Genomic DNA, 15,850 nt, shown 5'->3' on the forward strand with positions numbered 1-15,850 from the left:
ATCCGTGGTATGATCTTGGTACTGCCATTCTGACAGTAAGGAGACACCAGGAGACTGCAGCCTAGACTACAAACCTTTGAAGATAATGATGCATTTATCTCCTGATGTTCATGTTTAAGCTGACAATCTGAGCACAACTATGGTTGACCATTTGTGTTGTTGTTCCGAGGACCTCTCAGAAAACTGCTGTGCCACTCTTGTGCAACCACAAAAGATCTGCAGCAGTTGACAGAGAAGGCCACCTTAAAAGTCTGTACAGGCAAAAAATAGTGAGAAGATCCAGACAACATGTAACGTCTATGGTCAGCTGTAATCCTGACATCTCCGTCTTTCTCATTATACAAGGATAAAACATATAATACTGGTGGATAAAACAAGACTGAACACAAGATCTTCACAGTCTTCTACAGATGATAGGGGACATTTCATGATACCTTATCTCCATCTACCTGATCATCCTGTGGGACATTGTGATGTTCTTCTGACCCATCTTGTAAAAGAAGAGGACTGGGACATCTCTCCGGTGTTCTTATCTCTTCCTTAACTGTACGAAACACATCCAGTGACTGAATTAATTCCTTACATACAGATAATGAGAGGACATGTGTGTTTAGTCATGTCTACTACCTGATGATATGAGGGGCCGGTGATCCTCCATCAAGATGCCCTTATATCCATCTACCCGATCATCCTGTGGGACATAGTGATGTTCTTCTGAATTATCCTGTGGAAGAAGACGACTGGGACATCTCTCGGGTGTTGTTCTCTCTTCCTTAACTGTAGGTGTTCCAGAATCAGGATTAGATTGGCTTAGGTATACATCTTGGGGCACATTTATTAAGATCAATGTTTTAAACGCAGGTCTTAAAGCCCTAAGCTGGCGGTGGTTCCGCCAAAGTTATGAATAGGTGCAGGCCCGTCCCCTTCGCCGTTCACGTCACACCCACAATTGTAGACCTGGCGTGAGCAGGGCGAAGTCGCAGATAGCGGCGCTACTAACCGTTGCACCGACATCTGCCCCTTGAAATACGTCTAATTTAGGCTTATTTCAGAATAGTAAAGGACCCCCCTTGTGTTTACACCTCTAAAAGGAGTTTAGCTAAAGAGTTAATAACCATTTTGAAGTGAATACTGAGTACTTTTAGTTTAGTACTAACTACTTTTGCTGAGAAAATAGAGGACTTTAAGTTATCGAAAATGTTATGATAGAATGGTTACTTTTAGAAAGTAGATAATATTTGCACTAGAAGTGGAAGCCTTGGCCAAGATAAATGCATTTGTCTATTAAAACTAACCATTTGCATGTTTATGATCATGATCGATCCTCGGTGTTGGACAGGTGATAAATCAAAGAGCCTATCTTGGCTTTATGGACCATGGGGCTCTTGGGAGAGAAAAATGGAGATTGGTACTTGAATTGGAGAGGATTAATGGAAGGCCCCAGGAACAAATTATTTATGCAACAAGAGATTGTGATAAGGAACTTTTATCCAATTAGAAGTTGTTGTCGGTGTAACTTGTGTAGATATATGGTTACGTATGATAATGATGGAATGATGGAATATGCGTGTAAAATATTGAAGTCTACGTACAGCGACACACTGCGGAAAACTGGAATTAAAATATTAATTATTCCTTTGTTCTCTGAGGTATAAAGGACGGTGTCCAGGACTTATAACATAGCGCTGCCTTTTACCACAGCTGTAATTCACTTCCATTTACGTCTTATGCCATAATCTGCCTAAATTTTACATTGACTTCAATGCTGTCTTGCTGCTCTTGTCTCTGAATAAGGCCTCATTCACACGTCAGTGTTCGGTCAGTGATTTCCATCAGAGATTTTGAGCCAAAACCAGGTGAGGCTCTAAACACAGAACAGGTACAGATCTTTCCCCTATATCTTGTCATGAACCAGATGGTGTAAACCCACTGTGCCACGTGTCCTACCTCCTCTAAGTGAGCCCCTCGTTCTTCACAGTACCCCTGATTGTGGGGATAGACTTTCCCAAGAGGAACACCAGGTCGCGACCTCTTGAGAAGGATTGGCACACGAGGCAGCTGGTCCAGATGGACCAAGAGGTACCTGATCAAGGTACCAGAGGTACAGACGTAGTCAGAAGGCCAAGCCGTAAATATGAGCAACAGTGCAGGACCAAAGGATGAGGCAGAGGCGAAGTCAAACAAGCAATAGGTCAGGGCAGGCGGCACATGTCAGGCAATCCGGATTGGCAACAGGAGAATAAAGGCAAGCTGGCAGGGATGAAACAGGTAGCGGAGTCCAGAAACACAAGCACGTGTCAGATACACAGGAAGACGAGCAGAGATATCAGCAACCTTTGCAGGATAAAACGACCTTGACGCTCAGGCATCTGGGAAGGGGGCTGAGCCACTTATGTATGTGCAGGAGGGCTAGCATTGGTCAGCAAGGTCATATGAGCTAACCCATAAATCACAGGAAGTGATGTGCACCGGTCCTAAAGGAAGTGCTACAGACAACAAGCTGTAAGCATGCTGTGCTCAGGGCTGGAAGGAAACTGCGGAGCGGTTCCCAGGACAGACAATGCCTGCAAGGACAGAGCCTAGGACTGCAGCAGTAAATGTGGAGACATCGGCAGCAGATCAACGCTGAACACGGAGCTCGGAACTGCAGCGATAAGCAGGGGGACATTAGCAGCCGCTGTTACATACCTTATGTGTGTGGAGGCTCAAATCCTGGTTTTGGCTCACAATCACTAATGGAAATCACTGACATGTGAATGAGGCTTAAAAGAAAGAATCTTCTGAGGAAGAAGTTGCTTCAAAAGATTTTTGTTTCCAACAATAGGAAACACATCCAGTGACTAAATTAATTGCTCACATACAGATAATGAGAGGACGTGTGTATTTAGTAATGTCTATTACCTGGTGATGTGAGGGGCCGGAGATCCTCCATTATGACGTCCTTGTACAGATTTTTGTGTCCTTTTACATACTCCCACTCCTCCATGGAGAAATAGATGGTGACATCCTGACACCTTATAGGAACCTGAAAACACAATACAGTCATCACCGAGATCCCTTCATAGAGTTCCTATATAATGTCCCAGCAGTGTCACCTCTCCAGTCAGCAGCTCAATTAATTTGTTGGTGAGTTCTAGGATCTTCTCTCTATTGAATTCCTCATGTATCAGGGGGTGAGGTGGAGGCCCCATGATTGGGCTCAGGGTTCTTCCCCATCCTTTAGACACAGGGGCCTGACAGTGCTCACTAGAGGTCTTCTTCACTACTGTGTAGTCCTGGTTATGGAGAGACACAGTAATAAATATCACGTCATACATCTCCAGAGTCCCTCACCTCTCCAGTCATGTCCATCTGTTAGTAACATAGATAAGATGATGTAATGTGACATCATCAGAATCTCTCACCTCTCCAGTAAGCCGGAAGAGGATCTCTAGGGTGAGATTTATTATCCTCTCTGCCATCTTGTCCCTGTCCATCCTTGATGGGTCAATCAGGAGAAGGATCTTATATAGAAGATCTCCACTGAGCAGATCCTATATTGTAGGAACCTGAATGGAAAGAAGATGAGACAATGAAAAATCCTACAAAATCCCATGTAAAATACAATTCATGAAGATAACAAGAGGAGACATCGGAGGAGATAATAAAGTGTAGATGTTGTGTTCTCTCTTTTTATATGGATTTAAACATGTATGAGGTCAAGGCAGTTTCATGGTATGTCACACCTTCACATGACCCTACAGCCAATAGAAGACATCATCAGTGATGCCATTATGAACAGCACTTGACCACTATAGACCATCATAGGCCTTAATGGTTAGGTGATATACATACTGCCATCGGAGCTCCGACCAATATTGTCGTTGCAGTGATGTAAACAGACTGAAGGAGACCACAGGAGCCTTAGTGCTGGAGCAGTGGAGGATTCTACAGGTCCTATGTTATCCGGGTAATTGTAAAACACTGAGGAGTATGTTGGCGATACATAAATAAAGATTATTATTACTAGCTAGACAGACATTGGGTTGGCAGATTTGGTTTTTGGCAGCTCCTCATGACCACACAGATGTTGTAGTTTAAAAGATTTATTTTTAAGAAGCAGCATGATGAAATACAGCGGTCCTTGAAAAGTTTCTCCGGCATGTACTCAGGATAGGTCATTTTTCATCACATGCCAATATGAAAGTATTTAGATCCAGGTTCTGGTTTGAAAAATTGAAAAATGTAGAAAATTGAAAAATGTAGAATATTTTCATGGGACAACACCTGTAAAATGTACCTAAGTTATCATAGAAAAGTTTGTATAATCGCTTTGTACAATCATAACTGTAAAGGAACAGGTCTTTTTGGGGCTTCCCTTATGTCTTTTTCAGACATATTCCCTGTTTCAGCTGCACACCTAGATGCAATTCACTCAGAAGCAGGGGGCGTATCACTTCTGTAAAACCTGCCAACACTGTATTGCTGTGATGTCTATTTCCTTACTTCACACTATGTTTGTTTTCAGCTTCGGAGCTCACAGAAAAGATAAGGAGGAGGAAATCACAATTACAGAAAGGTAGGGGTCTCCTATAATCTTCAGAAGCAGTGTAGAAGCAGGTTCTCAGGATCAGGATCTCAGCTAGCTCTGACACCCCCCCGTTTCCTGTTCGCCATCTTGTGAGTCTATGTTACTAGGGACGGATCTTGTCTGACAACAGGGACGGCAATTTAGGTGAAAGAGAGAACCCAGTGTGCAAGATCTTTTTTCAGCTAGTATTTATTACTACCCTCCACAACCATGGAGGTTGTAACAATGGCAGCTGGCAGACGCCAGCTTGCAGCGCATCCTGCTATGTACCTCAGTCGAACTGCACACAAGGCTCCTCCTCTCCGCTGCAGGCTCTGGACCCGCTTTCCTGCACTGTCGCAGGCGGCGACAGCTTCAATTGCACCTTGTAGGAGCCGCACGCATCCTGTTTCTTTAAGGGTTCATGCACGCCCCCGATTCCGCCTTCTCTCCAATCCCAGCCAGGCACCACCTTTATAAGGGTGCTTTTCCCCTACCTGTGATGCCTGAGCAATATTGTAGTTTTTTACAGCGAAGGTTCCAGCTCGTTGTTCCTGTGTTGTTGTCCTGCTTCCGACCTTAGCCTGTATCCTGACCTCCTCTCTGCCTGACCCTCCTGTACCTCGCTGCTCTAAAGTGTATGATTCGGATTGTCGGCCACGCCTCTGTCTGCTGTTCAGCTTGTTACACCTGCTGCACCTGAGCTATTCAGCTTTGCTGTTCTAACAGCTCCAGCTCTGCTTAAAGGGGTATTCCCATTTCATTAATTGCTGTTAATCAGTTTCCCCAAGTGTCCTTGAATAATCTTCTAAATAACTTCTATTTCCTAACTTGCACCGTTCTCCTGAAAAATCCCTTCATCTGCGCCTGTGTTGTTTACCTGTATCCTCTGGTTACGGCCACATACTTGCTTGTATGTGCCGCGCCTGCGCACAATGTCCTACCTTCTCCCCAGCCGGCCGCTCGAGAACGCGCACGCATGCCCAAAGAGATCACTTGTAAAACAGCCGTGTCTGACCCTGCATGCTGGAGATAGTGCCGGGGAGAGAAACGGTCTGCCTGCCACGCTGCTGTCCTGCAGATGCTAGAGGAGGAAGGAGGGCCCTGGAAGACCACAGTGGCAGAGTTTAGGGATTGATATGCTCCCCTATTAGTCCCGGGCCGACTCCTTCTGGGCGCCGGAGCACACGGTGTCCTCGGTTGCTATGACGCTGTGCGCTCCCTCCTGCAGCCGGAATACAGTGATACACTCTTAGATCATAGCAGTGTATTACTGTTTTCCGGCAGCAGGAGGGAGCGCACGGCGTCATAGCAACCGAGGACGCCGTGCTCTCTGGTGCCCAGAAGGAGTCCAGGCGGCAATCCACAGATGCCCCCCCACCCCATAAGTGCCATCCACAGATGCCCCCCACCACATAAGTGCCATTCACAGATGCCCCCCCCATAAGCAGGGGGATGGGCTTTACATACTCTGCAGGCTGCCAGAAGGATGACTCATCCACATGAACGATCACGCAATGACTGAACTCTCAGGGTGAGTCATGAGGAGGCGTGGCCGGCCTTCACTCAACTGCCTGAGCCAAACCAGGAAGTTAACAGGACATCTACTGCTGGTAAGATTGAAAAAGCAAGATGGGAATACCCCTTTAAACACCAACTCAGCTCTGCTTCATCTGACTCTGCTGCTGTGCTTCTTCCATCCAGCGACAGCTCGCTCCACCTGCCTGTATCCCCAGTGCTTGCACTGGGGCATTCTGGCCTGCTCGGCCAGCTGCCACTTAGCTGGGACCATTCTTGCGGTAGTGACCTGGTGTCTCCCCTGCAGCTAAGACCAGCTTCCACATCCTGGAGCGGGATAAAGGGTGAATACCAGGGGAACACTTAGATTCCGCTCCCAAGTTTGGCCCAAAGCCAAACCGGTAAGTGGCACAGCGGGTCCACACCCGTTGGAGTGTTACAGAGGTGCACTAGGCACTGTATAAGGAACTGCTCTGAACTTTCATGCGTTATGGCGGTCACCAGTGTCCTTCAACTACAACAGCGTCAAATACTTCAGACCGATGCTTTGATCCAAGATCCACTTGAGGCCCTTTGTTACATCACCAGAAGAACTTTAGGCATCCAAATTTCCTCGCAATCTGGCATCCATGATGGAGCTGTACCGTGGCATCCATCCCCTAGACCTTACAGACCCCCTACGGTCCCTGTAGGAAATCCCGCACGAAGACCCTGCTGACCTTCCAGGGCCTCCCTGGGAAATACTAGATGGGCAGCAAGTATTTATAGGGTTTTGCTTGTGCGCCATACCTCCTGTATGCCATCCAGACTAAATGTTCCAGTCCATCTTCTTACTCCCAACCAGGAGACATATAGGGCTTTGTTGGTACGCCCTACATCCTGTAGGCCATCCAAGCAATATAGTCCAGCCCATCTTCTCACTCCTCTCCAAGAGCGTTACAGGGCTTTGTTGGAGTGCTATACTTATTGTAGATCAACATCCAGCAATTCAAGATAAGTATCTATTGGGTCAAAGGTCAAACAATTGTGGTCCAGCTACAGCATAACCCTTTACAAAATATAATATATATAAACTTTAATATAACAAAACAGCAAACATATCCTTATGTGTCCAGGCCCATACCAGGCCACCCAAAGGATACTGCCAGGGAGTGGGGTAATAGACCCTAGTTACGTATACTAAAGCTTGGCCCTTAGCCCAGGGGCGGCCCCTGAAGGTGGAGCCCCCCTGTCCTCGAACCTGGCTAACAACTCCTATTAGGCCCTAGGGGGATGAGTATAGGTAGTTATACAAGAAATGGTGGGCTGGCATGGGCATGGACAGAGAGGATCAAAAGATGCTACAAAAGCACAGTATATACAGCCCTGATGATAAGAACTACCATCAGGTACACGGTGCATCAAACTACAGAATAGCAAAAAACACTAAAATAAGATGACTAAAGATGCCACAGAATTAAACTGTGGTAAACCCCAACGCGTTTCCCCCACGGTGTGGGATCATCAGGGGGTAATGGGTAGAAATAGTAGAGATAAGCAAATAAATTCGAACGGAACACAAGATAAACGGAAGGAGACCCAGATATAGCTGGCGCATCCGTAACATAACCGTTCAGTATATAGTGTCAGTTGTGACATTCAGTAATAAGATAAAAATTATTTGGACCAGATAATAGTCCTGGGAGGGACTGATAGAGAGACATATACCAACAGTCCTGATGTATCACACGCGTATATCATACGTAAGAGAGGTAGATATCTGTAAAGAGAAAGGAGGATATCCATATATCAATATGCGTACGTCTGCACCCCAACACCAGATTAAAAGTGTGAGGGACCACCACCGGCATAGGTTATATTGAGAGGAATCACTCACAGTATCCAGAGAAAATTCCATATATTGATAAAGTCACGATCAGACTCATAGATAATGCAAATAACTCCTTTGTAGATAGTGAAGTACGCAGAGGCCAATGGTGTTAGTGATGTTCATATGACGTAACACATGTATCAATCACAGGGTGAGCTAAAAACATAATGGAATATTCAAGCCAAAGAGAATTATACTACACTCCACCCTTGTAAGAGGATATAGATGAATTAAAGAAGTAAGCATACCTTCAGATATATGCTGGATCGTATACATCAACCGCTTAGGGAAGGTTAGCCTGTTAGATAAAGGTCCACTATATAACAGAAAGGCATGTATTACAAGAACACAACTGAAGACAGCTCATGTCTAGGGGTGATATGGTCAGTTTACTTACTGTTGGTCATGAAGCCACAGACGTGCATCCCCTCCCAGGGTCCAACTATAAATCTCTCAAAAGTGCCCCCTCTTATAGTGAACACCTAAAGTTCACTGATTGTGCATACCTGTGTCTGGGCGGAGGCCCAGATCACTACCCCTCATTGGTCCGATCCGTATAACGTGTTGGGGAGCATGTTAATTCCATTGAAGTCAGTGTGCGTTCCACAGTGGAACGCACGCCGCGCGGCTTCCGGTATGAGCCCCCGGAAGTGGCGTCATCAGCACATGCGTTCCAGCCTGGAGCGCTCCTCCACAGCAGACTAATCGCATGGAAGGCGTGCAGACATGACGTCATCTCCTCGGGCCCCTGCGTTCCAACGTGGAGCGCAAACAGCCGGATCAGACACATCTCTATGGACAGGGAGGTGAGGGCTCATAATGAGACAGCACATAGTGAGGGTAAAGGTGAATGATAAAGTTATCAATTAGAAGCGACAGTATCATCCAGCCCCATGCATCCATATATATACATGGACCAAATGGGTATAATCATAAAGAGTAGGTGATCAAGGGGACATGTGAAAAGGACAGAGGATTGTCGCATGAATCGATAAAGAATGATAGAACAATATATGATGAAGACAGTGAAACCATTTATCATCACTGTTAGAAATAATTACAATTTCGGTGCTTCACGCACCCGGCCCAGTGAAGGGACATGAATAACGACCGAGCCCATCAGTTGCAGGGACAAGGTAAGGGGAGGGGGGGGGGGGGGGGGGAAGGACTAGAGGAACGATACGGATATATCGGAAGCAGGCCAGAAGGCCGAGGAGCAAAACAGGTCACAAATAACATGAAAAAGTCAATCTTTCATTTAACCCGCGGGGGGATTTGGACCGGAGTCTGTGGATCCATTCACTTTCCTTTTGTAGGATCCTCCTGTCCCAATCACCCCCACGTGGAGATGGATGTACCAATTCAAGTGCAGTAAAACGAAGGCATCTAGGATCACCCCCGTGAACCTCATTAACATGTGTCGCAATGGGGGTGACTTCCTTATTTTTAACATCATTCACGTGTTCCAGGATTCGTCTTCTGAATTCCCTAATGGTTTTCCCGACGTAGTCAAGGGGGCAAGTGCATTGACACAGATAGACGAGACCCCTGGATTTGCAATTAATAAAATCACGTGTCTGAAAGGTCTGACCCAAGACTGATCCTGTAATTGTTCTCGCTGTATTCAAGAATGCACAAGCCTTGCAATCACCACATCTAAAGAGGCCTACTGGCCTACGATCAAGCCAAGTCCCCGTCTTAGCGGGAGGCATAAAATGGCTGGCCACCAGACGATCCCTAAGACTTCTGCCCCGTCGGTAAGAGACGGACGGACGTTCAGTCACGACCTCGGAGAGGTCGGGATCCATTCTCAGAATGGGCCAATATTTGCTTAGGATTTTCTTGACATTCTGATTAGCTGTATCAAAATTAGAGATGATTCTCGTGGGTTGGGTGCTATCTAATCCCCTTGTTTTAGGGATAAGAAGATCGTTGCGTTCTCTAATCTGTGCATGCTTAAAGGCTTCCCTGAGTATTGGTTGGGGATACCCCCTGGCTACAAATCTATCGCGGAGGACCCTTGCTTCTTGAAAGAAGGCCTCGTCACTGGAGCAGTTCCTCCGCACCTGAAGGTATTGTCCTCTAGGGATACCGCGTTTGAGGGAGATGGGGTGGTGACTGCTCCAGTGAAGGAGGGAATTCGTGGCCGTGGCTTTCCTATAGATATTCGTGGAGAGCCGATCCCCCACTATGGTAACCTTAACGTCAAGAAATGTAATACTAGACGGATGTTGTTCAAAGGTGAAGTGGAGTCCGATCTCATTCATATTGAGGTCAGATATGAATCTTTTAAGCTCAATGGAGCCTCCTTTCCAGACGACGAACACGTCGTCTATATAGCGAGTCCAGAACTGTATGTTTCTGGACCACCATACGTCGTGGTCAGGGAAGACGAGGGTATCCTCCCACCAGCCCAGGAAGAGGTTGGCGTAAGTGGGGGCACAGGGGCTCCCCATCGCCGTCCCCCTGAGCTGGTGGTAGAATTTGCAATTGAATAGAAAAAAGTTATGAGTCAGGGTATACTCAAGGAGCCTGATGATAAACTTGTTGTGTAGGTCATATTGAATGCCCCTAGCACCAAGAAAATACTCAATGGCTTTGAGGCCATGCTGATGTGGAATGGAGCTATAAAGCGCCTCGACATCAATACTGCATAAGATGCAGTCAGGATCAAGAGTCAAAGCATCTATTTTGTTGAGGAAGTCCGTTGTGTCCCTCGTATATTCTGGGAGGGACACAACGAACTCCCTCAACACTTTATCCAAATACACCCCACAGTTCTGAGTGAGTGAATTGACACCTGATACTATGGGGCGACCCTTAAGCGGATTAGTCCCTTTATGGATCTTCAGGAGCCCGTAAAAGGTCGCTATCAGGGGTTTGGTGGGTAGGAGGAATTCAAATTCCGAAGTCCCAATAACTTTGTTCGCAAGGCCAAAAAGCAGAATGTGTTTAAGCTCAGCTAGAAAAATTGGAGTGGGGTTAGATGGTAAAATACTATAACCCTCCCGGTCCCTGAGTAATTCAAGGCACATGCGCATATAGACCTCGTTGTCCAGTACCACCAAATTACCCCCTTTATCTGAGGGTTTTATAATGATGGTACGATCTTTTTCAAGGGATTGTAGTGCCTGCGTCTCAGGGATAGAAAGATTGAACGATTTAGGGGTTGCCCGGTCCAGTTCTTCAAGGTCATTTGTCACCATCTGCAGGAAAATATCTACATATTCATAGTTAGCAGGAGGGGGCATTTTCTTACTTTTTAGTCTTAGTGCAGTGAAGGGGCCTGAACCGGTGATACGGGTATGGTCCCTATTTAGATCGATTAGGGTCTGAAAATCATCAAAATCCTCTTCATCAAGGCCCAATCTACTGCATGTGTCTCTATTTGAGACTTTAAAGAATTTACGCCACTTGAGTCTCCTGCAGAAGAGGTGAAGGTCCTTGGTCCATGTAAATAGACTGAAATTAGAGGTAGGTACAAATGATAAACCCCTCTTAAGGACCTCCATCTCGACTGGAGTAAGAACTCGTGAAGACAGATTAACAATTTGAAGATCTGTCATTGACCTTTGTCCGGGCGACCCCGATCGCGTAGCTGATATGGCATTACATTCTTCTCTAAAAAAGATGAGCCTGGTTGTTGTTGAATTTGGGTATTGGAGTAACCAGAGGGAGGCGACGAGGAGGAGGCATTCGGGTAACCCGATCCTCGTGCACCTCGTCCCCTGCCTCTGTAGCCACCCCCCCTTTTTTGCCATCCTCGACCACCGCGTCGCCTCGTTCCTTGACGACCTGAGTAGGAAGAACTGCTGTAAGGTTTGGAATAGGAGTCAGTATCTGAAGAGTCGAACTCTGAGGAGGAAGGTTCTGGTACCCCTACTGGTCCCTGTGTTACAGTATAGGCACGATTCTCCTTGAACTCACTAAGGTCCCTAACAAATTGCCTATGTTTACGTTCTTTGATCAATCCCTGGAAACGTTCAACGGCAGTTTGCAGGGATACCTAGCGCCTAGAGAAATCAGGGTCCTCCTTTAATTTAAGGGCGTTCTCAATTTGTTCATGTAGTTTTTTAGACGATAGCTCAAAGCCTTGCCTTTCTTCTTCGAGAAGTAGATGCATTAAATTTAGTGAACTCTGTGTAAGTAACTCCTCCCACCTAGCTAAAAGAGAGGGTGAAGATATTCTGTCTGCTGGTTTAACTCGAAGGCGGAGCCCACGAGGGACGATTTTATTAGCAATATAACTTTCCAGCGACTTTATCTCCCACCAGCCTTTGATATTTTCTTTATAACCATTATACAATTCATTAAAGACCTGCTTACTCGTGGCCTGCTGGCCCAGACCCGGTACATCCTTATCAGAGAATATATCCCTTGCTTCGATAGCTAGAGCCTCGGTTAAAAGAGTCCCTGAAAGAAAACTGGCCATAATAATAATAGAAAATCAACATCCAGCAATTCAAGATAAGTATCTATTGGGTCAAAGGTCAAACAATTGTGGTCCAGCTACAGCATAACCCTTTACAAAATATAATATATATAAACTTTAATATAACAAAACAGCAAACATGTCCTTATGTGTCCAGGCCCAAACCAGGCCACCCAAAGGATACTGCCAGGGAGTGGGGTAATAGACCCTAGTTACGTATACTAAAGCTTGGCCCTTAGCCCAGGGGCGGCCCCTGAAGGTGGAGCCCCCCTGTCCTCGAACCTGGCTAACAACTCCTATTAGGCCCTAGGGGGATGAGTATAGGTAGTTATACAAGAAATGGTGGGCTGGCATGGGCATGGACAGAGAGGATCAAAAGATGCTACAAAAGCACAGTATATACAGCCCTGATGATAAGAACTACCATCAGGTACACGGTGCATCAAACTACAGAATAGCATCTCCACGTGGGGGTGATTGGGACAGGAGGATCCTACAAAAGGAAAGTGAATGGATCCACAGACTCCGGTCCCAATCCCCCCGCGGGTTAAATGAAAGATTGACTTTTTCATGTTATTTGTGACCTGTTTTGCTCCTCGGCCTTCTGGCCTGCTTCCGACATATCCGTATCGTTCCTCTAGTCCTTCCCCCCCCCCCTTCCCTCCCCTTACCTTGTCCCTGCAACTGATGGGCTCGGTCGTTATTCATGTCCCTTCACTGGGCCGGGTGCGTGAAGCACCGAAATTGTAATTATTTCTAACAGTGATGATAAATGGTTTCACTGTCTTCATCATATATTGTTCTATCATTCTTTATCGATTCATGGGACAATCCTCTGTCCTTTTCACATGTCCCCTTGATCACCTACTCTTTATGATTATACCCATTTGGTCCATGTATATATATGGATGCATGGGGCTGGATGATACTGTCGCTTCTAATTGATAACTTTATCATTCACCTTTACCCTATGTGCTGTCTCATTATGAGCCCTCACCTCCCTGTCCATAGAGATGTGTCTGATCCGGCTGTTTGCGCTCCACGTTGGAACGCAGGGGCCCGAGGAGATGACGTCATGTCTGCACGCCTTCCATGCGATTAGTCTGCTGTGGAGGAGCGCTCCAGGCTGGAACGCATGTGCTGATGACACCACTTCCGGGGGCTCATACCAGAAGCCGCGCGGCGTGCGTTCCACTGTGGAACGCACACTGACTTCAATGGAATTAACATGCTCCCCAACACGTTATACGGATCGGACCAATGAGGGGTAGTGATCTGGGCCTCCGCCCAGACACAGGTATGCACAATCAGTGAACTTTAGGTGTTCACTATAAGAGGGGGCACTTTTGAGAGATTTATAGTTGGACCCTGGGAGGGGATGCACGTCTGTGGCTTCATGACCAACAGTAAGTAAACTGACCATATCACCCCTAGACATGAGCTGTCTTCAGTGGTGTTCTTGTAATACATGCCTTTCTGTTATATAGTGGACCTTTATCTAACAGGCTAACCTTCCCTAAGCGGTTGATGTATACGATCCAGCATATATCTGAAGGTATGCTTACTTCTTTAATTCATCTATATCATCTTACAAGGGTGGAGTGTAGTATAATTCTCTTTGGCTTGAATATTCCATTATGTTTTTAGCTCACCCTGTGATTGATACATGTGTTACGTCATATGAACATCACTAACACGATTGGCCTCTGCGTACTTCACTATCTACAAAGGAGTTATTTGCATTATCTATGAGTCTGATCGTGACTTTATCAATATATGGAATTTTCTCTGGATACTGTGAGTGATTCCTCTCAATATAACCTATGCCGGTGGTGGTCCCTCACACTTTTAATCTGGTGTTGGGGTGCAGACGTACGCATATTGATATATGGATATCCTCCTTTCTCTTTACAGATATCTACCTCTCTTACGTATGATATACGCGTGTGATACATCAGGACTGTTGGTATATGTCTCTCTATCAGTCCCTCCCAGGACTATTATCTGGTCCAAATAATTTTTATCTTATTACTGAATGTCACAACTGACACTATATACTGAACGGTTATGTTACGGATGCGCCAGCTATATCTGGGTCTCCTTCCGTTTATCTTGTGTTCCGTTCGAATTTATTTGCTTATCTCTACTATTTCTACCCATTACCCCCTGATGATCCCACACCGTGGGGGAAACGGGTTGGGGTTTACCACAGTTTAATTCTGTGGCATCTTTAGTCATCTTATTTTAGTGTTTTTTGCTATTCTGTAGTTTGATGCACCGTGTACCTGATGGTAGTTCTTATCATCAGGGCTGTATATACTGTGCTTTTGTAGCACCTTTTGATCCTCTCTGTCCATGCCCATGCCAGCCCACCATTTCTTGTATAACTACCTATACTCATCCCCCCAGGGCCTAATAGGAGTTGTTAGCCAGGTTCGAGGACAGGGGGGCTCCACCTTCAGGGGCCGCCCCTGGGCTAAGGGCCAAGCTTTAGTATACGTAACTAGGGTCTATTACCCCACTCCCTGGCAGTATCCTTTGGGTGGCCTGGTATGGGCCTGGACACATAAGGACATGTTTGCTGTTTTGTTATATTAAAGTTTATATATATTATATTTTGTAAAGGGTTATGCTGTAGCTGGACCACAACTATACTTATTGTAGACCCTTAACCACAAATAGACAACCAGACATAGTCACAGAACTAGTTCACCTTGTCTGCATTGCCCCAAGGTAGACCGCCAACCGAGGCATGGTGGCACCTCAGGCACAGCTGGACATATAGACATCTACTCAGTGCCAAGAACAGTCATCCAGACAATGCTGCATGAGCGGTCAGGAGACACGGCCGCAGAATCCGTCGGCCCGGCAGACACGGCCGCAGAAGCTCAAAGGCATACAGCCAGACAGGCACCGACTCATAAACGTTACAGGCGTACTGTAACGGGGTTCCGAAGGTGCTCTCGGTCCCCCATTGCCCGCAGAACTGTTGCTTAGCTTTGGGAATGAGGATCTGTGTTTGACCTCATTCCCAGGGCGGCTTTACTGCTGGGTGGCTCCCTGCTCCTAAGTCTGCCTTGAGCGCCGAGCTGATCACTCGGTGCTCAACTGGTTGGTCTGTCGGTCATTTGACGCTGGCCACGTCACATGACCCTCACTCCCCACTATAAATACAGGCAGCCTGCTAGCCACAGGTTGCCTGTTAATTTCTAGGTTCCTGGCTATTTGTTGGACTACTGAATACTCACCTGATTCCGTTCCCTGACGATCCTTTGCCTGCTCCTCCTGTACTGCGCATCCGTCCTGGTATTGTGACCTCGGCTCCCACCTGACTACTCTCTTAGGACTCCTCTTGTACTTCTCTACTCTCCTGGTATTTGACCCCGGCTTCTCCTGACCATTCTTTGCTTAACCCTTTGTACTGCGTAGCTCTCTTGGTTCTGACCCAGTCCGTTCATATTCCGTATTTTGTCTTGTCTGT

General features: G+C 46.3%; 2 protein-coding genes and 1 long non-coding RNA gene across 3 annotated transcripts in view; 1 reads left to right on the forward strand and 2 right to left on the reverse strand.

Annotated features, from left to right (window-relative positions):
- LOC121003516 (zinc finger protein 208-like) overlaps positions 1–15,850 on the reverse strand; it is a 2,651,670-nt gene that overhangs the window by 1,718,999 nt on the left and 916,821 nt on the right. The window lies entirely within an intron of this gene.
- LOC121003540 (oocyte zinc finger protein XlCOF22-like) overlaps positions 1–15,850 on the forward strand; it is a 933,287-nt gene that overhangs the window by 815,152 nt on the left and 102,285 nt on the right. The window lies entirely within an intron of this gene.
- On the reverse strand, positions 508–2,940 carry LOC121003604. The gene is made up of 3 exons (XR_005779546.1): positions 2,902–2,940; positions 628–777; positions 508–544 (listed from the first exon to the last, which is right to left on the reverse strand). It is a non-coding gene; the product is annotated as an uncharacterized LOC121003604 (long non-coding RNA).

Source organism: Bufo bufo, chromosome 6 (genome assembly GCF_905171765.1).
Source record: "Bufo bufo chromosome 6, aBufBuf1.1, whole genome shotgun sequence".
Taxonomy (NCBI): Eukaryota; Metazoa; Chordata; class Amphibia; order Anura; family Bufonidae; genus Bufo; species Bufo bufo.